This window comes from Leptonotus elevatus, chromosome 18 (assembly GCF_054856555.1).
Source record: "Leptonotus elevatus isolate MCC_2025b chromosome 18, RoL_Lele_1.0, whole genome shotgun sequence".
In the NCBI taxonomy this organism is placed as follows: Eukaryota; Metazoa; Chordata; class Actinopteri; order Syngnathiformes; family Syngnathidae; genus Leptonotus; species Leptonotus elevatus.
In genome coordinates, this window is record NC_141256.1 from 9,310,226 (window position 1) to 9,337,537 (window position 27,312).

Below are 27,312 nucleotides of genomic sequence, written 5' to 3' on the forward strand. Positions count from 1 at the left end.
TGTCATGTTATCATGGGCTCGTCTTGACACCCCCAAGCTAAATGATATTTCGGAGGCTGACGAGGTGGAGGCACGATTAAAGCTGTCCAGAGGAATATCCTCCCATTTTCACCCTCCTCTTCCTCTGCTGTCCATCCTGCGTGGGGCTGCCTCGATCAATATTTCATGAAAGGCAAGATCTCACACATGCGGCAGACTTTACCCCCCCCCCCCCCACATGGATGCAGTGGCAGAGCGGTGGGCTAATGATAATAACCATGTTCTGAAATCTGCCAGGGAACCCCCCTCACCCCTCCCCCCCCCCAAAAAAATCACCAGTGCAGCGCTTCACCCCCACATCTTCATCCCATCCTCCACCCCTGGCTGGAGAGAGACTGACAGTGCTGAAAAGGGGCTGCACTGACCTTAGCATGCTAGTGCCGCATCCGTTGTGTAGACCAAGATGCATCAATTTGGATACACTTTCACATAGTGTACGTGCTTTTCATTACGCGGCCAAGTAGGTTATGCTTTGATTGGTCTCGGTTTGGGTGATTGGCTGGTGATTTGAACCCCCAAACATTAGAACTCGGAGGCAAACGTGCACTGTTCTGTCACTTAACTTACAAGACTTTAAATCTGTGGTTCTTAACCTTGTTGGAGGTACTGAACCCCACCAATTTCCTATGTGCATTCTTTATTTAAAAAATAAAATCGGATTATTTTCAAATTATTATTATTATTATTTTCAAGAGGGAGAGTATCCTTTTCATCAAATATGGCAACTTGGCATTGCAAATCATACAGTTAAGACGCTGACTCCCATCACTCAACTTAACTCTATATTTACATCTATTTTTATTCGTAAAAAAAAAAAAGATGGAATCATTAGAATGAAAACAGCAGAGGCCCCAGAATTTAACCCTGTGGAACACCATATTTTCCTTTATACAGGTGAATTCATATTGCACCTATTCATACAACCACTTTCTTTTCTTTTTTTGCTTAACATAATTAGTATAAAATGATTAAAAATAATAAAGATATCACATGAAGTGCTTTCACAACAGTCACACGTCGAGGTGTGTGTCTTGACCTCCGCCGAAACCCTTAGACCGACTCCCCGAATCCAGATTAAGAACCACTGCTTTAAAACACTAGAAGCGGATGTACATTTTCACTCGGGTTCCTTGTTGTGGAACAACACAAACAGATGGACACAAAAGGCATGGCATCCCTCACAGAGATTCCAAATCAAAGCTCTTTATCCAAATCAAAGTCATTTGCCGCTGTTTGAATACCAGCTGAGAGTCCTTGCTAGCCACCGGGAATGGGAACAAAAAACCTGCTTAGAACTGATAACATTTTATGATCAGTTATAGTGATCATTTCCAACTATCATAAGACTGGACAAGTTGTTCTTCTTTAAATGATTTAAGGCAAGGTAAACTGTGCTGTGATTTTGTACATTGTGACCAATTTCTTACATGTGAGCGACATGGCGAGGAAATAAAAATGGGCATGAGTTTGCTTCCTGCACTTAGAAGTTCAGATTCTCCCATGTTTGTTGTCAAACTGGTCATCCACGTATTCTCTTGTCGAGTTTAGCATGATTTCTCATGAGCGCTGTGTTCAGTCGAGCTCCTCAGGAAAGTGAAACATTATATTGAACTTGGAATTTGGATTACAGCTACAAGTACAAGCTATAAATCACATGTACTAATATTGTAAATAAATAAATAAATAAATGAGTATCAACTGAGTGTTGATAGACTGAACAAAAACATTTTATTGAGCTGAACAAAGTCAGTCAGCTATTAAAGCGTTTTAGCTGTGACTTAATTCCGACATTTTTTTTTTAACGTGCTTACCTTTAACTGCTATGAGTAGGCTAATTCTGCTTCAAATACGGCATTAAAAGACAAGCCCTGTGTAGTTACTTGAAAAAAGAAAGAATACCCTAAGTTGGAATTGTCTCATTCAAGAAAAGGGCTCCTATTGTTTATAACAACAAAATTCATCACAATAGCGTAATAGTGATTTATATATTAAATCGTATGTTTATATTTTGTTTCTATGCCCGTCAAATTATGTCGATATGAAACAACAAAAACTACCAAATAGCTGGTCAGTAGTGCAAAAAAAGGTTGAGGACTTCTGATCTGGAGCAGGATAGGCACACCCACTTTTTATTGATACTCCAAATGTACATTCGGTCATAAGATAGCATTTTGAAATTTAAAGTGTGTTTTGCCTTTTCACTGATCTCAAGAACCCGTCACGAAAAAAAGTACGTGTTCCAGGCCGTTTTCCAACATTAAAGCAAGCAGAGTTATACAAAATAATTGTCCCGTTCCCACAAAACTTTGGAGGTATGGATTACAAGCCAAGGAAGAACCCATGCGGATGCGGGGATTGTGTTTTCACGTTTGGCAACACTGGAGAAAAGGCGCTTTTCAGCATTTTCCTCTCCTGATCCAAATTAAGAATCTTGGCCCTTGTTGGTGGAGATCTGCGCTCTACTGAGTGTTGTTCTAATTCCTCCATGTGTGGGCGGCTGTTTGCCTTCTCACCAACTGGAGCTTCTCGGTATACCCTGCCTCTTTTTTTTAACACTTCATCACTGGTAACAGTACATCAGAGAGGGTTAATTTGCGGGTGCATCATCAGTCACTCGCATCCCCAACTGGATCTCCGGCGCACGCGGTGACAGATTGACGGTTTGATCTCGCTGTGCCGTGTTTGCTATTCCTGCGTACATATGGCGGCGACGTTGAGACACAAGCGACAGGCGTATTTGTCTTTTTGATGTATTTGCGTGTATGGAGTAGATTGTCACTGGGAACAAAGCGTCAATGTAATGATGGTGGTGTAACTGCATGGAATTGGGTTGCCATGTGACCCTTACCATGTTTGTAATCATGGCGGGATTACCACCATGTTTGCCTCTGTGGGGGAGACATTTGCGAGATCATTTGTCGTTGGAAGGCCTGCCATACAATTCTAAAAACAAAATCAAACCTTTTCATATCTGTATTATAGGGGTGTCAAAATTGTAATTAATTTTGAGTTAATTTAAAGTTCCTTTAACGCCCCTATTTTTTTTTTATGCGCGATTAATGACCGCCCCTTATTTGGAAAGCCTGTACTGGCAACGCAGCAGACATGTTCACGTCAAAATGTAGTAGTAATACATTTTATAATAATAATGCAAATATTTGTGGAGACTGGGGCCAAGTACTATTTAAAAAAATTTAAAATGTGCAGAATTTCACAAGTTACTTCATGTTAAAGATTAGATAGCTCTTAATATGAAAAGAAAAATGCACTGAGCTTGTCCGTCTTAGAGGTGGCGGGCAGCTCAAGCTAGCGAGAGACTGAGAGATGGCAAACGGCATGAGCTAGCGAGAGAGCGGGAGATGGCGAGGGCGCGAGCTAGCAAGAGACTGTGAGCGGCACAAGCTAGCAAGAGACCGAGAGACGGCGAGCAGCAGAAGCTAGAGAGAGACTGAGAAACGGTGAGCGGCACGAGCTAGCAAGAGACCTGGAGACGGCGAGCGCTACAAGCTAGCAAGTGACTGTAGTCAGGTTTCTATCCAAATGTTTCGAAATTTTATGCAAATTTTGTAAAAATGCGCAAAATGGACATGCGACTTATGCCCGTTTCCATCCGCTCTTCTTTTGCGAATATGCACCGCGAGATGACGTTGTAGTGACGGAACTTCGGGACAATGGGGTGTTCCAGGTGGGAATGTTGGTTTGGACGGACTGAACGGAAGTAGTTGGTCTTGTTGGCTTCCCTCCCGCATGTAAGTGAAGTGTGTCGTTACATTGAGAGCTGATATTAATAAAGCCATCTAAAATGGCATTAATGTTTTTTTTCTTTAATTAATTATAAAAATAATCGTGTTTCTTTGTCTCCCCAAATATATATCTTACTTTATCATCCGCCATTTATTGTGACTACAAACGTGCGTGCGACGTATGTCCGGTCTTGTAGTCGCTTATTCGGCAAAGCTGTTTCCATCGCCAAAATGCGCATTTTCCTTTTTTCGATACGCTTCAAAAACCAACCCCTCCAAGCATAAAAACTTGTTTGTGAATTTTTGGCCTTTTTTCAATTTTTTGGCGTTTCCATCCAGTCTGTTTTTAGCAATTCTTCAAAATTCTAATAAAAATAGGTAGATGGAAACCTACCTTGTGAGTGTCACGAGCTAGCAAGAGACCGAGAGACGGCGAGCAGCTAGCGAGAAACTTTCATCTCCAGGATCCCTCTGTGTACATTTGCCAAGAGCAGAACCAACAATGTTTTTTTTTCGCTTTTGGTACAGGATTTGAAGCCCACTGTTCACATATTTATCCACCATACATGTCCATGGAGCTCAGTAAAATTTTGTTTAGACCAGCCGTCTACCCTGTGCCAGCATTTAGACATGGTCCAAAAAAGCACAAATTTAGATGGACTTTCTGCCACCAAATTTTGAGCTATCACGTATAACAACATTCACTCTAAATGTAACAAATAAATGCTAATATCCCTCTTGAATTAATACAGGTTTCATTGATTTCCTATGGAACATTTTTCCAATTGAGATAACATTAGAAGTGTATGTAAGACCCTGAGAAAAATCTGCAACGTTGTGAGCACAACACGACAGTGCTCAATCTTCTTTCCCTCAAAGGTGAAAGGTCAGCTGTCCATTGGTGCATTCAGTCCTCAGGGAATGAGATGAGACCTTGGCTCCTTCTCCTCCATCATTTAGCCCCTCCCCAAGCCTCCAGGCAGGTGACATGGAGCCCAGGGGAGGTCTCTATTTGGACCCTAAACACGCAGTGCAGGCGAGCGTGGGTCGAATAATGGATGAATATCACCGCATGTTTGAACAGAAGGTTTGGATTGTCGGTTTATTTGCGCGGGGGGTTTGGGGGTTATACTGAGCTTGAAGCGGGATAACTGGGGTGAACTTGCTGTCACTTGTCAAAGATGTGACATTCAAAATGTGAGCTTCTTTAGAAGAGGATGAAAGCATTTCATCTTTTTTTTTTCCCTATGTGTTGATGCCCAGCGTTCTATCTGTTAAACCTGACTTTTAATTGACTTTTAATATGAGTTTTAATTAGGCCAAGTCTATCTCCCTGGGTCCGCCTCAGGCTCTAAACTCCACAGTCACCTGACTTTGTTGGCCTGCACCTCAATGTCGCGAGTTGGTGGAGAGAAACAACAATAAATTACGGTGTTTGTAACCTGCAAAGAACCAAAGATTAATAACATTTCCAGGTCAAACGCACAGTATTTATAGCGCAGGGCATACAGTGTTCTTTAAATGCCGAGCTGCCAGTTTGGTGGGCTTGCTGTGTATACTTTACCATTAGATGAAAAGTACATGCAATCAAACAGTTTCCACTCCGCCTCCCTACTTGATGTGTCCACTAGCGCTGAACTTTGAGCAGGAGCCCCACGACAATCAAGAAAATCACCACCACCCCTCACATCGAAAACATGGCTCCTCCAGGTTGTCAAAGATAGAGATGTCAAATAATAATAGTAACGAGTATAGCTTAGCTAGATCTGATGATTACACCATTAATTGGCTAACTCAGTCTGAAGAGCAAAGCAAAAGAGGATGTGGTTTATGATCGACAAACAATGAGCATTACTCACTATGTTTCTTGTATCACTATTAGTACTTTATTTCAAATACGGGAAATCTATCTATCTATCTATCTCCATCATCCATCCATCCATCTTAATTATCTTAGCTATCTTTGTTAGCTATCTCTCTGCCACTCATAGGCAAGACATTTGTGTGAAGTTAACCACTATTACTCGTAAAATGACTGCCAGAAAAGGCGTAATGCGATGGGCGACTATCGTTGCAGATTTCACTTTTTACCTTCTTAACGTTCAGGGTTCCAATGCTTTTGTAAAGCCGTGACATACGTATGTGTGCCTAGTGTCATATGACTGCTTGCTTCTTGTTCCCATGCAAACCCAGCCGTGATGATGTATGGCTGCGGTACACACTGCAGGCAAGCACCATTAGGACATCGTTGTAAGTAAACTTCCAGGCCAACCTCACAAAATGTGATGTTCCAATGAGGAACCAGGCAGGGAAACGCCAGACATCTTTCCCTCGCCTCTCACTCAGTGTCGCAGTGTCTCTCCATCCACTCGCTCTACGTATTCCTGCCCCCCCCCCCTTCTATCGCCCTTGGTTGTACGAGTTGAGAGCGGCTTGCGACGCGTGGGCTGATCTCCAAACGTACATGTTTATCTGAGAGACATTAATTGACAGCGCGCAGGCTTCCCCCATGTTTTCAGATGGCGCCTTCAATCTCCCGCCTAGATGGATCTAAGACTTTGACTAGCTGTCCAATCGGGATGAAAGCTTTCGTATTAGTGAGGTCATTTGAAACGCGTACTAATAAGCTGCATGTTTATCAAAATCTTATCTTACCATGCATGTGGGGTGGCCACCACATAGCTCCGCCCCTGCATGCTGCTATATTTTCTTTCAGACTGAGAACGGTATTATTTTCATAATCTTAACTCATTCACTCCCAGACATTTTCACTGAAGCAACCCCCTTTGCTCCTGGCTGTTGTACTGGATTTTGACTGATTTTGCAATGGCCACAGAATACTGTGTTCTATTGCTATGTAAACTTGGAACCTACCAAAAGAAAGATTAGAGTTTCTTCTTTCATCCGAAAAAAAAAGTATATTTGTATCTGTTTTCGTTTCATCATCATTCGCAAACCTGTTGAAAACACTAGGGGAAAGAGCTTGTTGCAACATGGCCCTGGCTGATCTCTTATACTCTGCTGCCACTTGCTGGCCGTTTTTTGTAATAACTACCATTGCTTAAAGCGACCTCTTCAGGTCAGAGGCTGCATCAAAGCCTTCTGTATGCTGTAGCATAAAACGTATAAATGCGTTTTTGGGACCATGGCAATATTTAAAATAGAACGTTTATATACGTTTTTGGAAGCAAATGTAACTGCTCTGAAAATGCCAATTGTCTTCTAATTATAGTCTGCTTCAAATGCATACCAAATTTTGTGATATCATTCACATATTGGCGAAGGCCAAACATGTCATCATAAAATTCACTAAGTGGATGTTAGCATTTGTATGGCTGGTGCTAAAAGTGTAAAAGTGTTTGTCTGCCCACTAGCATAATTTTGTTACACTCCTCCTCCTCCACTCTGACCTGACGCTGTCTGTGCATGCATGAGTCTCATCTAAGCTCTGTTTCGCTCTCAATGACACCGAGGCATCTGTTCAACAATATGCTACGTTGACAACACAATGGAATCCGTCCCAAAATCTCACTTGGTGTGTTTGCATTTCACTATGAATTCCTAATTGGCATCTGCGTCGACCTTGATGCGGACGTAAAGTCGCTTTATGTTGCTAGAAGAGCCATAACAACAAAATGCGAGCTAAATGATATCTCGATGCATATATCAACGTTCTTATTGGCTCGGGTTTGTACTATAACGAAACATGGAACACACACTGACCCTTCTTTCCCTAGTGCCCTCTCGCTCTTTATGCATATCCACACACACACACACACACACACACACATAAACACACTGCTGTCACAGCGGACAGCAGTAAGGCGGGCGGCCACATGAGCGGAATAGACAATGCCGAAGCAGGGACACACAAACAGAATAAGAATTAAGTCCTCTCCGCAAAGGAATTATTTTCAGTTGCTGAATCAGCCAGAGTGGAGCGGATTGTTGCTGTTGTTGTTGTGGGAACATTGAGACCTCCACTCCTCCCACTTCTTAGCGCACAACCATCACTCTCCCGCTTCTCCCATCGTCGAAGAAGTAATCCTCCGATGAGCGCTCCAACAAGGGGCAGACTGAAATTGTGCGTCCGAAGACGTGTTCCGAAATTCAGATTTGTAAAGCACTGCAATGACTAACAGATCCCTGTAAATAGCAGCGTTTTTGGTTGGTTTGTAGTTTAAGGTTTCACCCAAAAATATTAGCGTCGGAGTTACTGTTTTGCTTGGCTTTTTTTTTTTATTACAAAAAGCTCGTTTTCTCCACCTTTTTGGTAAGAAATCGATGTTTTCGCAGCCAATGTTCAACGACTGACTACTAGGGCTGGGTTTAAAAAATAGATTACTCGAATTAATCGATTTTCATTTGCATAGTCCGATATCGATTTATTAAAATCATAAATCGATCCTTTCAATGCATCTTTTTCCCATAAACTCGTGAAAATAAGTCAAAAATAAATATTTACTTAAAGTGTAAACATAATTTTACACAAAGGCCTAAATGTAATTTTTTGTATCTTGCTGTTTTCTTGAGATGTGCTGTTCACAGGAATTTAAACTCTTATGAAAAACTTGACTTAAAAACAAAAAAAATATTATCATATAAAAGTACATAAATATATGTAATATGAACGTATATAACATAAAAATTGCTACTGTGTGAAATCCTTAACCAAATTGAATCGTCAATCAAATTGCATCAAAACCATTTTTAGACTTGTTTACAAAAATGTTTACTCATTTGCTCCCAAAAACATATAAAAACGTTCTCTTTAAAATATTGCCCTAGTCCCAAAAACATATTTATCCTTTTTTATATATTTTTTTATGTATGTTTATGATAGAACATACAGAAGGCTTTGATGCAGCCTCGGACCTGAAGAAGTCGCTTGAAGCAGTGGTAGTTATTACAAAAAAAAAACGGCCAGCAGGTGGCAGCAGAGTATAAGAGATCAGCCAGGGCCAGGTTGCAACAAATCTCTTTTTCTTATTGTTTTCAACAGGCATGTTAATAATGATAAAACTTAGCTATATTCTAACGGAAACAGATACAACTATACTTTTTTTTTCTCCTGATGAAAGAAGAGACATGTTTTCTGTAAAACAGCCTGGAGCGAAGGGGGTTACTTCAGTGAACATGGCTGGGAGTGAATAAGTTAACACAGAATATATTTGGAGTCTGACCGGTGCCAAAATGTTCATAAAGCAGAACATTCAGTTTACCTTTGACCTTCGTTGTACTAAAAAATATTGTAGTCTACAGTAGTTAATTTAAAAGCATGAACTGTATGAGGTGAGCTTTTCCCATAGCTACTGTAAATGTTCTTAGTGGTTCCCTCCATGTTATTGTTGAGATGTTAATTACACAAAAGGTTAATTAATCATGCGCCATTTTGGACAGACTGTAATCTCATGAGGAAATTTGCTATGCACTATGTAGTGTACTTTCATCTCTTGTTATGGCTTTATAGCACATCTGGATGGGGGAAAAAAGTTGGTTGTTCCTCAATGTTGTCGTGTTTTTTCCTGTGAGCAGACAAAGATTGAGTCCCTGGCTTGAGTCAGTCCGTCCCGATAACCCGCACGAGGAGAGAAACAGTTGAGTGATTGCGATGAAGATTTAGATAAAAGATACGGCACTTGGTTTCAACTGATGACTTCCCCTCGTGGCCGCCGCTGCCGCTGGATCCCGTGTCCTCAGCCGAGGTGTTAATTAGACCTGGAGGGACGGAGGTGGTGGAGTACGCAAGAGGGGGAGTAACGTCGGCGGGGTGTGTGTGTGTGTGGGGGGGTGGGGGGGGGGGGGGGGGGGCTCGAGGAATGTACACTTGCCTTGCTGTATCAGGACTTAAAGGATGCCAAAAATGAAGATTTTGCAAGACAAGAAGGGTAACATCAGTATTTAAGTTCTCTCGATTGCTCTTCTTTTGTCAAATGACAAACTTGTAGGAATGTATGTTTACAGTGGTGCCATATAAAACACTTTTTTCCACCCGGAACAATGTGTGACATCATGGTGAAATGTCTTGTATGCAGTGTTGCCACAATTACCTTGAAAAAGTAATTTAGTTACTTTTACAGATTACTTGATTTTAAAATGGTCTTATTTACTTTATTTTAAAAGTAACTAAGGTAGATTACAATTTACTGTCTTGGGTACTTTTGGTAATACTTAATACTTAACAATAACATTTAAGGATAGGGCTGCTTGATAATGGGAAAAATAATGGGAAAAATAATCAACATTTATTTCGCAATAATTGAAATCACGATTATTCAAACGATTACTTATTTTTTGATACAAAACAAGAAAATGTTTAAGCATTATAGCAAAAATATTAAGACCAATTATAGTAACACTATAATTATATAGGTTCCTTTTGGACCAAACTGAATTTATAATATATTATATTTATTTATTCTATCTATATTTATTTATTAATGTTGGCAAAAACATGAAGTAGCATGTGCACTGTGCAGAAAATTTTAAAATTAAACAAACACACACACACGTGTATATATATATATATATATATATATATATATATATATATATATATATAGACAAATACAATTATTTGAAACACTATAATTATGCAAGTTTATTTTGGATGAAACAGCATTTATTAAATTAGTTACTTTAAAATAAAATAAAAAAGGTGCAAATGTATAAATGTAAACAACTCAAAAATTTGCATTAATAATCTCTTTTTTACAATTATGCTGATTTTGAAATTGTGGAGTGTAATAATTAAAATTGTAATTGAATTTTGATGAACTCCACAGCCCTATTTAAGGATAAAGTTTTTGTTATATTTTTCTTTTAAAGAGTCTTGGTCTACTTGTGTTTATTTTAAAAATAGACTTTGTAAACTTCACTTTCCATAAACACATAATGTATAATACATAAAATAAAGGCAAACTTTTTTTCCCCCTCATATATTTAACTGTTAACACACTCAGGGTAAAACTTGCCATTTAAAATGTACATTGTTTATAAATATAACTACATCATTCAGGGGCCTCCTGACTCCTATTTTAGATAGTAACGCGGTGGATTACTAGTTACTCAAAATGGCAGCCATTACTGAGTAATACGTTGTCTTGGATATAATTTTCTGACATTGTTCTCTCTGTCTTATCCGCTAATATCATTTTCACGTGAGATTTAAGTCGAGGGTGTCGTGAGATCACAGCAGCCTCCTGGGATTCATCAATTTTGTGTTTGATCAGTCTCATGTAAACATGGTCTGACAATAAAAGGCTAATTTGTTTGGAGAGGTGTGCAAGTTTGATCCTCAGATGTGTGCCTGAGAGCTTACGACCAACATTTGTGGTTGGAAAAAGATACTTTTAAAAGTAATGCACATTTTCAACATCAAACTATTAGTGACAACAACATTTGGCATGCTAATATGCTAATATTAGCTAACTGACTGGATGCCTGTTTTCCCTCTGGTGTTTATTGTCGCTATGGACATTAGCCTTCGTAATCGACAGTAATTGCTTCAGTCGTTGGCCTGCTAACATGATCCATTAGTAACGTTAGTTGCTGTCATCAATCCCATATCAATGATGATTAAAATCTAGTTTGACTAATCCCGCTACACGGCTGAGCTTATTACATGTCATCGCTAACCTTCCTCCTGCTTTTATCGCCAACCATCTCCCTTTTTTTTCGCACTTGCTATTTCTGTCGCCATTGCCTCGCTGCTCTTTCTTTCTTTTAGTACACCTTTCACACTTTATTTTTTATTTTTTTTACCTTTCCTGTCTATCTGCACTCAACTCCTTCTCTGCGGCCAAGAACGGAAGCGAGCAGTAAGAGGGGAGCATGTTATGTGTGAATAATGGAGAAGACCAGCGGCTCCCTAACGAGGTGTGTTTGATGGCTGACCTGGTGCGCGCATGTGTGTGCGGTCAAGGTGTTTTCTTACACCCCGTCAATTATTCAGCGTCACGCATTTCCCGATCCTACCGCAAAAAGCCTTTCAGATCATGGCAGCAAATGTTAATGCGCACCACCCGTATGCAGAAGCTACACGTACACACAGGAGCCAGTTTGAGTGACAGGCAAAAAAGGCGAGCGTATTCTTCTCCGTGGTAGAAGTGTATCTCATTCTCAATACATTAGAATATCATGGAAAACTGAATTGAAGAATTTCAATTCAGTTTAGTCTCGTTGAGGAGTCGACTTTCGGAACCTGCACATTGCCAAAATTTGAGTTTTGAAAGGAAATATTAAATGCGCAAAAACACGACTAAGGCGAATATTTGGTCATATAAAAGGTTATATAAAAGAATCTTGGTCTTCGGGAACTACTTTTATGTGCCATCTTACGTTGCCACTGGCTCAGCAAGCCTAACTTGAATAAATTGATTTATCTGCGGCATTTTCATATTATTTATTATCCTAAGCATTCTCTAAACATTCTAAAATAAATAAATTAGGGGCGTCAAAGTTAATGCATTAATTTTGAGTACATTTAAAGTTCCTTTAACGCCCCTAATTTTTTTAACGTGCGATTAATGACCGGCCCTTATTTAGAAAGCCTGTACTGGGGGAATACCAGTCGCGACGCAGCAGACACGTCCACGTCAAAATTTAGCAGTAATACATTTTAAAATAATGCATATATTTGTAGAGACTGGGGTCAAGTTGTATTTTACAATTTTAAAAATGTACAGCATTTCACAAGTTACTTCTTGTTAAAGATTAGTTAGCTTTTAATATGAAAAGAAAAATGCATTGAGCTGAATAAAATAAAATTTGCGATTAATCGTGAGTTAACTATTGAAGTCAAGCGATTAATTACAATAGAGTCTTAACTCATTCACTGCCATTGACGGCTATAGACGTCAAAAATTCATTTAAACAATTTATATTAGTTTTCCACTTTTTCCACTTTTGTTAATAAGAGTATGAAAACCTTTTAAAAAATATTGTACATTTAGAACAGATATAAAATTTGTGATTAATCGTGAGTTAATTATTGAAGTCGTGATTAATTAGAATATTTTTTAAATAATCGCATGACTTTAGTAGTTAACTCACGATTAATCACAAATGTTATATCTGTTCTAAATGTACAATAAAAAAATTCTAGGTTTTCACACTCACAGCAAAAGTGGGGGAAAAAATAACTAATTGAAATAGTTCAACTGAATTTTTTATGTCTATAGCCGTCAATGGCAGTGAATGAGTTAATGGTCTATCTTGTCACAAGGAACTTTTGAACATGTTCAAAACTGGAAGATGAAATGCTTGCATGCACGCGCTTATGTCAGTAAATTTAGAAATGAATCAGCAATTATTGTAAGTGGTGTTTAAGTTGTTTTTTTTTTACTGTACATACCACCGTAACCATCACAGTATTGTCAGCCACACAGATCTGCCCGCTCATTCCAGGTCACAGGTTTGATTCCCTGTCAAGCCAGAACGATCCTAAATGTGCCCGCTCCCTCTTCAGTGGCTTCCCTCTTGGTTGTGCTTGTACATGGATGAGTGTCTCTGTGGGATAAGTGATGAGATGTGTGAAATAAAGCAAGTGGAGCACTCTATTAGGCAGCCCTTGCCTGCAGGCCACCAGACTACTCCACTAGCCACAGTGGTTAGCAGTGGAGTGAAACGTCCCAGAGGCAGTGCTGCTACCCAGGCGGGCTGGACTCGTACTTGTTTGGGGTTCCGTGTAGGGATAGACCGATTATTGGCGCCGATATTCGGCAATTTGACGGAATTCAGGGAGCTAATTATTAAAAATTTCATAGATGCTTCTGACCTTGGAAACTCTCTGCACCTTCTGTAAGTTTTAGTACTTCAGTTATTTTTAAGTTTGAAAAAACTTTATTTACTGTAGCAAACAATAGGGAGCTATTTCTTAAAATTTTTATTTAACTTTTGAAGACAAGCTACTGCCCGCTGGAAGATCCCTGAACTTTTTGTTAGATTTTTAAAACAAAGTTGTCTATTATAACTTTTTTTTTTTTTACTTTATAAAAAAAAAATTACAAACCCTAAAGATTGTTCAATAAACATTTGCTTAAAATAAAATAAAATTAAAAAATGGAGAATAAAAGTTGGAGTTTGTATTTGTTTACATTTTTTGATGCCAATATTTTCCCTTTTAGTGAAAATGAATATCGGCTCCAAATATCGGTTATCGGCGTCCTGGACTACTAATAATCGGTAAAAATCCATATTGGTCTATCTCTTTTTCCGTGAGCCTCAACTACTATTTTGTGTACAGGTCTAAGTGTCCAATTCTAATTTAGTGCCTTTATAACCCATTTTTAATTCCATATTTAAACCTCTGCTACATGCAGAAAATCAGGTCAATATCAAGGTCAATAAAACAAAAGGTCAAAAGGTTACTAAAATATATACCAAATGTGGAATCCTTGTTGAATTCTCTTTCCAACAATATCTGTTTTGTGAAAATTGACCCAATAGTTCCTGAGATATAAGGTGGACACGCCCCTTTTTGCCCAAAATGTCCAAATTAGATCCGTACCTCCCAAATCCCTGCTCCGATTGACTTAAAATTTTAGATTTAGTGTTGTGCCATCACTATAAACAAGTACACCAAGTTTCATTCCAATCAAAATATATATACTTCGATTAGAGTTTGTGTTTAGGTTTTGTTGACCTTACGAACACAGTTATGATGATCTAGTTCAAGCTAAATGATGTCACTGCTTGTCCCCCAATGAGATACATGACAGCAGCGTGTGCAATCACGAGCACATGCGTGTGCATGTGTACACTTGCTGACATTGTCCAGAGAATTGACTGTAATGAAGGTAGCTGCAAAGAGGCTGCTTCATTAGTACAAGCGGGCCTGGGGTACTCTGCGCGTGTGTGTGTTCATGTGTGTGTGTGTGTAAAACTCTGCATCTTGGGAAATAAGAAGAGCCGAATGGTTCATGCACACCCATATGCTCACAGATGCACACGCATTACCACCCGCCCACTTGCACACCGACACAAACAGAAACAAGCGTTGTTTTTGTTGTGTGTAACTTTCAATCCATAAATTTCTTCGGTGTCTCTCAACAACGGCCACACTTCAGAAAATTGGAGTGTGCTACAAAGTGCAATGTTGTTGCTGCACGACGCGACAGTGCATCTTTGATGACTCTATATGAATGGGAGTTATTTCAAGTAGTATTAATAAACGGCTGTTGAATGGCATGTAGAACCTCAAGGTAGGAAATTGATCAGTTAAAAGATTTACATATCTGGTCTGCCATGTCATTTTAAAAGCAAAATGAAACCTCATAAGAGTTGTTCAATCCAAAAATGTCCATGATTTATGCATAGCATTTCATCATGTTTTTGTTTTTTTTTCATGAATTTATTACAGCTCGCAGAGGACTTTATCAAAGCTGAAAAAGGTTCTCAACCCCCGTTTTAGATCGTTTTCCATGTGCATCATTCGGTACCTTGCAGAGAGACTTGTGTGAAGAAAATGTCATTTTAGCTTAGCACCGTGTCTCACGTCAGACCGAGCACTCAAGATAATCTTGCATTAGCTGATTGGCCCCGGTTGATTGATTCCTGCTGTATAATCTCGGGTTCCTCAGCCGTTTGCTATCCGACTGGGACTGTCCGCTCCGTTGTCGTGCACTGTTGATAGATCCATGAGAATTGGTTTTGCTGTTGCAGTTACCTTAACCACCAATTTGCTTCTTTTTTTTTTTTTTGCATACTTTACATTAGAATTTTACTTTGACGTGATGGTCTGCATTTGAGCTTAGCATAAGTGGGGTGTAGGTTGTAAGACTTTAAAATTTGCTTGGATAAAGAATACGCATTATTTTATTAAAATTGTTGACTTGATGTGCCGATGTAGTCACGGGGGTTGTAATAATAATATTTAGTTTTTTAAATTTAGTTTTAATTAGTTTCCAGTGCGGGTTTGTTAGTTTAAATTAGTTTTAGTTTTATTGAAGGTGCTTTGTTTTTGTTGGGTTTTTATTAGTTTTTTTTTGTGCAAGAAAAAAAAAACATGAAGTAGGACTGTGCAATTCATTGAAATTCAATTACAATTTCAATTATTACACTCCACAATTACAAAATCAGCATAATCGTAAAAAAAAAAGATTAGTACTAATTTTTAGTTGTTTGAGTTGTTTAAGTTTGTACATTTGCACCGTATTTAAATGTTCAAATAACTAATTTTGTTCCAGCAAAAAGGAACTTGCATAATAGTGTTTCAAAATTTTTTATTTGTCTTAACATTTTCTTGTTTTGTACCAAAAATAATTGTGATTTCAATTATTACCAAAATACGCATAATTAATATTTTATTCATAATCGAGCAGCTCCAACATCAAGTTTTGTGCAGTCAAAGCTCAACAGAAATATTCCAAAAACAACCAAAGACGAAAACGACAAAAACATTTATAGTTATTAGTTTACTTTTCGTTAGTTTTGTAAACGTAAAATGAATTTACAGTTTGTTTTTAAAAGGCATTTCCGTTTACATTATTTCATTAGGTTTTTTTCAGTTTTCATTTTTTTTCTCCATTTTTGTCCACTTTAAAGGTGTATTGTGCCATTTAAAAAGGTCATGTTAAAACTTTTTCGACATCATGCATGCTCCACCAATGCCCTGACTGTTTTTACTCTGACTGCATCTATCAGTTTTTATCTTCCCTTTATAGTAAAGTGTGCGGACACACTCCACAGTTTCTTTGGAGAGGGGAGGGGAGAGGAGGGGCGGAGTTTTTCTTACCTCATTTGAATTCATTCATGTCTTCGTTTGTCAACTGTGGCTGTCGTTTTAAGATCGTGCACTTACTGGCACGCGCACCTTAAACGAGCCTGACACAGATGCTGCAGTTACGCTTTAAACCAGAGGTGGCAGTTGCGAGTAAAAAAAAAAAAGTGATAAACTGCACAAAGATTCTTTAATAACTTAGATCTCAAGGCACTGTATATAGAAATCAGTTAAGTGTTTTTTGCATCATCCTGTTTACTGACTAGCCGCCACAAAGGACAAGCAATCCATTGTGTTGCCATGCACGCTGCACTGGTTGGAAGTATCGTATTTAGTAATGTAGTTGAGTTTGGAAATGACCTTCAGAAGAGCGCAGTCACAGTTTTCATCTGCTCTAAGACGTCACAGTCAGAAAAGCTTCACGATCCTCCGAGAGCTCCTGCGTCATTCTCGGGGCGCAACGGAGTTCCACTTCGCTTTGTTGCACAAATTTCACACTGATTGTCGGCAGAGTGTTCTGAAACCTCAGCTGTGTCGGCCGAGCTTTTGTTTTGCTCGGCTGGCATGAAATAGGATTTGTGGACGGTGAACTGAGGGGGTCGGTCACGGGGAGGGCAGTCAGTCGGTAAAACCCGACCAAGATGAGGCTGCCGTTATTATTGCCATGTGTGGTTCCAATAGTATTTTATTTACAATGCAGGTTTCAGTTTAAATTTTTGGCATTTCCTTTCAAGTAGCCCTTATCGAATGTGACTGAACAATCTACATGCTTTGGAATCACATTGGCAGATATCTGATTCATTTCGATTTTTTTTATCCACTGATAATCTAAGCCTGGTTTTGGTCTGTGGTTGTCTGATTTTTGATGTGGTTTTTTTTTTCTATAAACATTCTCATTAATGCTATGCTATTATTAGTACTGCTCTTGAGTAGTTTAAATTCTATTTGGCTGACAGAACTTTTTGCGATAGCCTTGGTTGCTCGGAGTCTCACACTGCCCCGCTCTCATATGGGGTTCCACAGGGTTCTATTCTGGAGCCTTTGCTGTTTTCATTGTATCTAGTGCCCCTCTTAACTCATTCACTCCCAGCCATTTTCATTGAAACAACCCCTTTTTCTTCCAGCTGTTGTACTGGATTTTAACATGGAAACTCCAAAAAGAAAGATTAGAGTCTTTTCTTTCATCAGGAAAAAAAAAATGTTGTATCTGTATCCGTTTTTAGAATAAAGCTAGGTTTCATCATTATTCACCAACCTTTTGAAAACTCTGGGGAAAAGAGCTTGTTGCAACATGGCCCTGGCTGATCTCTTATATTCTGCTGCCACCTACCTGCTGGTTGTTTTTTGTAATAACTACCATTGCTTTAAGTGACCTCTTCAGTTCAGAGGCTGTATCAAAGCCTTCTGTATGCTCTAGCATAAAAATACATTAAAATAAAAAAAAAGTATAAATACGTTGAATGAGTTAAGAAGCATGGTATTTCAAGTAACAACTGGGCCACGCATTTTTTTGTGACTACAATTGGCTCACTTGAACCATGAAGTGTACATCCAGCCTTAGTGAAAAATGTGTCCCTTACAATAATGTTTACCCACTTTGTCCCGAGTTGATCGTTTACCTTGTTCATTCCACAAATAACGTTAGGCCAGCCTTTGTGCATGTGTGCGTGACCTTTTGATCATTGATTTCGGATCGCCGCCTGACACGCTAACCTTGACTCCTGAGCCAGACTCGCAACCATACCATAACCCTTGACCTCCTTCGCTTTGGATACTCCCTCCCTCCTTCCCTTTTTTGTGAGCGATTACAGAGCAGCCATGAGAATATTACGTTTCCTCTGTGACGACGGTCAATACCTGATCTGATTAGACCTCAGCACTCACGCTTCACAGCATTCTGTAAACCCACACAGCGGATGAAGAGCAGAGTCGCTAACGTTAGCCAGTACCTCCACCGATTTCGTCTTTTCGATTGGGGTGCAATGAATGAGTCGGCTTCTCCGTGTGGATTCACACTGCTCATCCAAGGATACCGACCAGGCGGTGTTGCTAAACTGTGGTTGGTGTGGGTTTCCCTGCATCAGCAGCTTGGAAGGATGAAGAAGTAGGTGGAAGCAAGGAGAGGAAGGGGGCGGGGGGGATTATGGGATGTGTAGGGAGTGGGGGAGTGTAGGGAAAACTCTGAAGGGAGGTATTAGAAATGTGCAGCTGTACTGATGCCGGTGCAAGCACATTTCTATTTAAATCAATAGAGCTGCTTTCAAGCTCATTTTGGCTGCTAACAAAACAAAAGGTACATGGTGCACTAATAGACGGCAAATGAGGGACATTCATCTGTTAGCCGTATCATTAGCTATCTTGTGCTAAATGTGTTCCCTTGTATATACACTGTATAATGAGATTAAAAGGGAACATCTTTTTAATTGCTTGTTCTGGAGTGTGTAATTATACACAATGAAAAAAATTTTTGTGAGCTGCTTGTTATATACAGGATAGGCCCCATTAAACTTTTGACCTTTTGATTCAAACATAAAGATATTTAAAAAAATATATATATATTTTTTTTAGTTTTTTGGGGGGGCAGAGGTGGTGAAGAATCAACACAATCGTGTAGTTAAACAAAATGTATATTTTAAACTTTTAACAAATAACTGAAAATTATTCACCCCCTTTTCTCTCAGTGCAGCCAACTGACTCCAGAAGTTCCCTGATTATTTCTGAATTATCCAATTTTGACCTAAATGATAAATACTGGGGCACGACCAATTAATCAGCTGGCCGATTAAATTGGCCGATTATGGCCTTTCAAACATTAGTCAAAGTTTGCCGATTATTTTTACTAGGGGTGTCAGGGGATATTAGTTTTGTTTTTAACTCATTTACTGCCATAAATTAATAAAATAAAAAAAAGATCATTACAAAATTAAGGGCAAGAGGCGATAACATTTTTAAATTGTAATTAATCGCATAACTTCACTAGTTAACTCACGATTAATCACAAACTGTGTATAGGTTCTAAATGTACGATAATAAAATTCTAGGTTTTCATACTCTTGTTAACAAAAGTGGGAAAAAATATATAGAAATTGTTCAAATGAAAAGTTGACGTTTATAGCCGTCAATGGCAGTAAATGAAAAAAAAAAAGATAAAAAAATTCGGGGGCGTCGGGCGATCAAAGTTTTAAACCGCATGACTTCAATCGCTAACTCCCGATTAATCGCAAATTATATATATCTGTTCTAAATGTACAATAAAAAATCAAATAAAATAAAAAAAATCATACTCTTGTTAACATACAAGTGGAAAAAATGTTAAACTAATAGAAATATGGCTGCATCTTTTAGTCATTGTTACAATAATTTCATAAAATTGAGTTAAAATGATGTACTGTACTGTCCTGTCAAAAAACCGAGTGTGATATTGATTTGTGTTTAGGTCAATTATCTGCCACTAGATGGCATAATTGCATTTGTAAGACATTGGTAACAGCTGAGTGCATTTTTCATTTCATATTAAGAGCTATCTAATCTTTAACATGAAGTAACTTGTGAAATTCTGCACATTTTAAAAATTATAAACTACATCTTGAATCCAGTCTCCACAAATATATAATTATTATAATTATTACTGCTAAATTTTGACGTGGGCGTGTCTGCTGCGTTGCGACTGGAATTCCCCCAGTACAGGCTTCCCAAGTAAGCGGTCAATCACGTTTAAAAAAAATGAGTGGCGGTAAAAGAACTTTAAATTAACTCACTAATTTTGACACCCCTAATTTGTACCTTTATTGTAATCTGGCTAACGACACTGGAGAGTTTTGGATCTAACTGCAGCGTTCGATACGGTGGACCACAGTATTCTGATGCCACATTTGTGGGTATTATTGGTACTTGGCTGACAGAATATTTTGTGTTAGCCTTGGTGGCTCTGAGTCCCGCATTAACCCCACTGTCGTATGGTGTTCCACAGGGTTCGTTTCTAGGGCCTATGCTGTTGACATTGTATCTGCTGCCATTCCATTTCAGAGGTCTATTAAAATAATATTTGGGAGAAAACAGCATTATGATGACCCAGGAACACACCAGGCAGGCCCATGATATAGTTATGGAAAAGTTTAAAGGATATAAAAACATTTCACAAGCTTTAAAGAATCAAGCAAGGTGCAGAAAAGGATGCAATACCTCATATACAGTAGCCATAGGAATGCGTCACACGCTACATGCGCACACATACGCATACCCTTGCCCGACTTTGCTATAATGCCACGCCAAGCCACCGGCACATTCATCATGCCGCTAGTCATTATGAGCAACCCTCATTAAACACAGAGCGGGTGATTTATGATTAATATTTGCTGAGCGGAGGCCTCTAATCAAGCCCCTTCGATTCATTGATTCGATTGATCCCCCCCCTCCCCAAAAAAATAATTGAAGAAGATAATTGTCGTTAGCTTGTGTGCGCATGCTTTGGGCAATTCCACTCATGTTATGGGAATTGAAATTCAGAAACGGGCCAGTATAGAAAGAAGTTTAGGGTGTCGTATTCAAGGTCTCTGCTTTCCCTCGCGCTGTAAATTGTCTCTGGAGCATTGCGCGGGGCTTCATTAGTAAGTGTCTTTTCAATATTTATGGCCTTATTAATAAAACATCAATACAAGAGGCCTTTGTGAAGAACTGTGGGCTGATGCAGTCTCAAAATTTGGATGCTGGCGCGTTAAAGACGGATGCTCAGGTGAGCACCATGGCGGAAAAAGAATCACGGGAGGTCACACAAAGGACATTTTGAAAGAGAAAGGCTCAATTCAAATCCGGGACGGGTGACTCATTTGTTAGTGATTGCTAGTTAATTGGGGTTTTCAATGATTTTATTGACGTTGGAGTGTGGATTGCTCTTTGAGTAAATGCGCTGGTACTGTGGTTAAACCGGACTCGTGTTTTATTCATGGAGGCCCGACGAAGAGTGTTGGTAGGAGCATCCTCGGGAATCTCACAACACCTTTTTGTTTGGTCTTCTCTGCAACATACACTAGAAGAAAAAAATCATTCGATGAACATGATTTGTCTCTAATACCTAAATTATATAAAAACTTGTCAAATTAAATCTAATATTTATTAATGAAATTCACAAACCGCGCCCTCTAGTATCTTACTTCAAATTATTTTTCAAATTAAAATCCTCAAGTAAAATAACGATTTTTAAACATAAAATTAATATCAGTCTTTAAACATCAAGTCTGTTTGAACAACTACAATATTTTTTCAGTTTACGTTTATTATGGCAGCGCCATATGGACAAAAGCGGTATTGTAATGTCTGAAGGAAGACCACATTTCCCATGAGGACAAGCGCATTGCGTCGTTTTTTTAGCTCACGCCAGCGAGTGAAATCTGGGCCAATGTTGGTCCTTGACTGTCCTTTCATAGCTTTTGTAGCTTTTGACGTATGCCATAAAGCAGTCAGCACATTTGTAGTTTTTTAAATGGCAAAGTTGCTTAGTGCCAGTAAAAAATGACCCCCTCAGGCCATGGCCAAAGGTACCAGTCAACCGGTTTTAAGTCGATGTTTCATCAGAAGAGTTATGAAGATATTTGATTGAGGTTGAAAAGTTCCTTAGTGCTACTTAAAGTAGAGTGGTGCTGCACTGACGATTATTTCAATAATCGATTCATCTGGCTATTATTTTGTCAATTAATCAAAGAATCGGCTAATGTGTTTAAATTCCCATCCCTTTATTCAAAAACAGGACATAATTCAAATTGATAGCGCACAAACAAATTAATTATTGTTGAGAAGCTGAAATATTTTTGTAAACTTCGTGTCCAACCGTAACAATAGCAGCTTCGTTCTCTAGTCAATCATGTGGCCAGCTAAAACTGTGTCTGCTTTTCGCATTGTGTTCAAAGAAATGTGTCGTACCACCTGAATGTCAATAGTCAAAATGGTGGAAAGAGTGAGTGGGGTGGCTACACCGATTCCATCACCTTGTCCAACTTCTTTATCATCTCTCTCTCTCTCTCGCCCTGATTCTGCCTTCCATTCTCATCTGCTCGCTATCCCCTCCTATACATTGTTATTAGTCCCCTGCGCTCCATTTTCTCTTCCTACCTTTACCTCGTTCCAATCTTTTACCACCGATGCTGCTTCTCTGTTATGGTCCCCCCCCTCCTCTCATCCAGTGCCAATTGGTCTCCTCTAAAGCATGTCAGGGCTTGCTCCCACACCACCCTCCCTCGGCTGCACTTGTCCATCCCGCTCAAACCCCCCACCCTCCCCTTCAACTTGGGATGGAGCCGCCGCTTCTCTCTCCGGACGCGCTTGCCTGGCTGGGACTCAGCTGTGAAGAACAGAGCTGTCTATTCCTCTTTGTCTTTCTGTCTCCGCACATCTGGCGCATGTGTGTGCGCTTGGACCGGGGCTGGCTGGTGTGTCGAAGGTGCGCTGTAGATGCCAGATTTCAGCCTGTAGGAGGAGGCGTGCACTTGGGATGTGTCTCAGGCGGCTGCTCGATGCAAATGGATGGGCTCGTTTGGAGGAGGATGCCCACATACGGCCTGCTCCGTTCTCATTAGAGTCATTAGAATAGTTGGTTATTAATTTTGGGGGGGAAATACCAGTCAAATAATCACTTTTACATATAGCCTACATGTAATGACTTTTATTTCTCTTATCAAACATTGATTATTTAATTCTAAATAGTATTGGTGTCAAAATTAGTGCTTTAATTTTGAGTTAATTTAAAGTTCCTTTAACGCCACTCTTTTTTTTTTTTTTTACGCGCAATTAATGACCGCCCCTTGCTTGGAAAGCCTGTACTCAGGGAATTCCCGTCGCAACGCAGCATACATGTCCACGTCAAAATTTTGCAGTAATACATTTAATAATAATGCATATATTTGTGGAGACTGGGGTCAAGTTATATTTTACAAGTTTAAAAAATGTGCAGAATTTCACAAGTTACTTCTTGTTAAAGATTAGATAGCTCTTAATATGAAAAGAAAAATGCATTGCGCTGTCACCTATGTCTTACAAATGCAATGATGCCATCTAGTGGCAGACAAATGACCTCAGCACAAATCAATATCACAATCGTTTTACTTCATTTGATTGTTTTATGTTTTTCATAATAATATTTACTCTACAACTACATTAGATGCTGCCAGGAACCTTCGCCATAAACCGAGGACCAGCTGTCCTAAACTGATAATTAGCTAAGTAATTAGGGCTGGGTTTAAAATATCGATATATCGAATCGATAATTGCTTTTCATAGCCCAATATCGATTCATAAAACCTTGTATTATTTGACCGGCTTTTTCCAGTAAACTAATGTGCCCGAGGGTATTCAGAGTACCCCAAAAGGAGCCCAGTGCTTACAAAGAAAGGAAACAGCTCAAGTTATTGTTGTTAATATTGTACATTTAGAACAGATATCAAATTTGTGATTAATCATGAGTTAACTGGTCAAGTCATGTGATTAATTACAATCAAACATACAATTCCCCCCCAAAAAAAAGATTATTTAAAAAATGTCTAGGTTTTCATACTCTTGTTAACAAAAATGGGGAAAAAATGTTAAACTAATAAAAATTGTTAAAATGTATTTTTGAAGTTCAGAGGCGCCAATGGCAGTGAATGAATCAAATCGATTTGGGAAATCGGAATCGATACCCAGCCCTACAAGTAATAGCGTGTACATTGTGGTATTCATTCATGTTGTTTCCTTCCGTTGTGTTCTGCAATGGCTGACCCACAGCAGCAGCAGTCAGGTGGATTGTCGCTCTCCTTGCGTTATGTAACCCCCCCCGCCCCCCACCCAAATTAGATCCAACTTCAAATAAATGAAAAGCAAGCCGCTGGTTGGCTCCTTCCCCCCGCAGTTATAAATAGCATTCTCACATCTTATCTGGAAACCGTGTTGTGGAGAGGAGAAGCTTTGAAACGCCGCCCGACGATTACGATCCCATTGTTCCGCTCCACACCCCCTCCCTTCCCCCGGCTGCTTACAGTAAGCCCCGCGTGCGTTCGTGCGCGCGCGGATGCAACGTCTGAGCGTTCATCTGCATCGCGCTCGGGTGGAGATAGCGGCCATGATAGCGTGCGTGAGGTGTCGTGGGTTTGCGAGTAATTGCCGTGCGAGTCGCCGCTGGGTGTATCGTGGATGACGGGTGTCCGCTGATCCTCTCTGTATTAACAAGGTTGCCAAGATACATTGGGTTTATATTAGATGAGTTTATCTGCTGCTGTATTTTACGCAAGCCGTTATTAATTTGGTAATGTAACCTGCTGTGGTGTGGAGGAGGGTGGGGGTTCAGCCCTCTAGTTAGACGTCTACCCCACCCCTTTACAATCTGGAGGCGGAGCCATACCTCCTTTTTATCATGACATCATTTAATCCAAGGCCTAGGGCCCAGTCTTTCTATTCAGCGCAGAACAAGCCCGTAAATAAATTTAAAAAAAGAAGCAGACAAGTGATCTCACTCCGGCTGAGGCTTTTTGGCGCAAAGTGGTTGCCGTCCCTCCTACCAGCAGATGTCATCTCAATCTAATGCCTGACCTCCATAGTGGCTTCTCCAGGCTGGAGGGCCATTGGCGCTGCTGTTAGCCGATAAAGAACGGGAAACAATAGAAGTGGGCTCGCGAGACAAGATCCTCCGACGGAGTTGCTAGAATACGATTTTAGTTTTTAGTTTTTAGTTTGTGACATAGATATTGGGTTTACTGGTGAACAAAATGAACAGGGAAAGCAGATACAATGAAAACAGCAGAAGCCCCAGAATTGAACCCTGTGGAAAACCATACGCTCCGTTACATGCATGCGCATCCAAATAATGTCACTTGAATCATGCAGTATAAACTAAGATGAACTCATTCAAACCCAAAAACGTATGAATACATTTGTAATACTTTGTCCTTCACTCCCAAAAACATATTTATGTTTTTTTTACTTTTTCACTTAAAGCAATAGTAGTTGTTACAAAAACGGCCAGCAGGTGTGCAGCAGAGTATAAGAGATTAGCCAGGGCCATGTTGCAACTCTTGCAAAACTTAAAGCTATATTCTAATGATGAAAGATGAGACTCTAATCTTTCTTTTGGTAGGTTCCATGTTTTTATAGCAATAGAACTGAATATTCTGTGGACCTTGCAAAATCAGTAAAAATCCAGTAAAACAGCCGGGAGCGAAGAGGGTTGCTTCAGTGAAAATGGCTGGGAGTGAATGTTAAGAGTCAAATTGTGCATCAAAAAGGTTACTTCTGTGTAAATCAACATGTTGTTTTTTTTTTGCTAACATCTAAACTGGAGGTATTTATTAGCCAATTGATAGTTGAGTGCGGGTGTATGCGACGGCAGCGGCGTGGATATCCCCAGGCAACGGCAGTGGGAGGAGAGCAGGGGCCGTGATCGTCAGAAGCGTGAAAGTGATGTTGCTCACACGAGATGTTGATGTTCACATAACAACACAAACACTTGCTGTTAAGGGGTTAATCAAGGAGGCACGCCAGAGCACGGGAGATCATGGCCGAGGGGATCAAGAAATGGCAATGTCTACAAAGAAAACAATATTTACGTGTGTGTGTGGGGGGGGGGGGCATCACATTCTATTTTCTCCTCAGTTGATGAATTCAAACTTGTTTAAATATATCGTTTCACAAAATTAACTCCCAGCCATTTTCACTGAAGCAACCCCCTTCGCTCCCGACTGTTTTACTGGATTTTGACTGATTTTGCAAGGTCCACAGAATATTCAGTTCTATTGCTTTAAAAACATGGAACCTACCAAAAGAAAGTCTCTTCTGTCATCAGGAAAAAAAAATATTAAAATATATTTCTATCTGTTTCCGTTTTGAAGCGATTAGTATTAGAATATAGCTAAGTTTCATCATTATTGACAAATCTGTTTAAAACAGTGTGAGAAAGAGCTTTTTGCAACATGGCCCTGATTGATATCTTATACTCTGCTGCCACCTGCTGGCCTCTTTTGTAATAACTACCGTTGCTTTAAGCATTCTCTTCAGTTCAGTGGCTGCATCAAAGCCTTCTGTATGCTCTAGCGTTAAAAAAAGAACATATAAATACGTCTCTGGGAGCATGGTAATATTTAAAATAGAACGTATTTATAAGTTTTTGAGAGAAAACGAATTAATTGATTGAAAAAAATGGAAGTAGCAGTCATTTGAATTTGAATTGAAGTCTTCTAGAACCACTTCAAAAATAATTCCCAGATTTAAAAAAAAAAATGTCATAACAGCAAAGATGAGATATTTTATTCCACTATTGACTTTCTGTATTGGCATACAAATACGCACGTCCTGTGTTTTTCATATTATTTATTTCCAAAATGCTGTTGTCATGTTCAGGATAAAACTGTCGTGGAAATGCCACACCAGACAATTAAATGAGAGGCACGGGCCTGGTTCGAACCATCCATTATTCTTTTCAAAGTTATACAGGCCATGTGCTGTCAATCTGGCAGCATTCATAAACCTCGGTCTTTCCTACTCCATCATTTCCAGGACATAAGGCAGTCAGCACTCATTATCTCCAAACCGACACTAATGGGGTTTCCCCCTCAAAGTAGGCAAGCACATGTACACATACACATACACATACATATGTACAGCAAACACTATGTCATTAAAACTTCCTTTTAACATTTACACATAATAATAAATGTTTGGGAATGCAGACAAATTGTAGCAGCAAAGTAGACTATAAAACTATTAGTAGTCGGGAGGGAAGCGATAACATACTTTCGTCTGTGCACAAAGTACAATGAAGGACTGCCAACTAAACAGGACCTCTCAAAGGCA

The 27,312-nt window shown here is 39.4% G+C and overlaps 1 protein-coding gene across 11 annotated transcripts in view; it reads left to right on the forward strand.

Annotated features, from left to right (window-relative positions):
• The window catches only part of gphnb (gephyrin b), an 85,260-nt gene that overhangs the window by 948 nt on the left and 57,000 nt on the right, over nucleotides 1-27,312 (forward strand). The gene's annotated exons all lie outside the window — the stretch shown is intronic.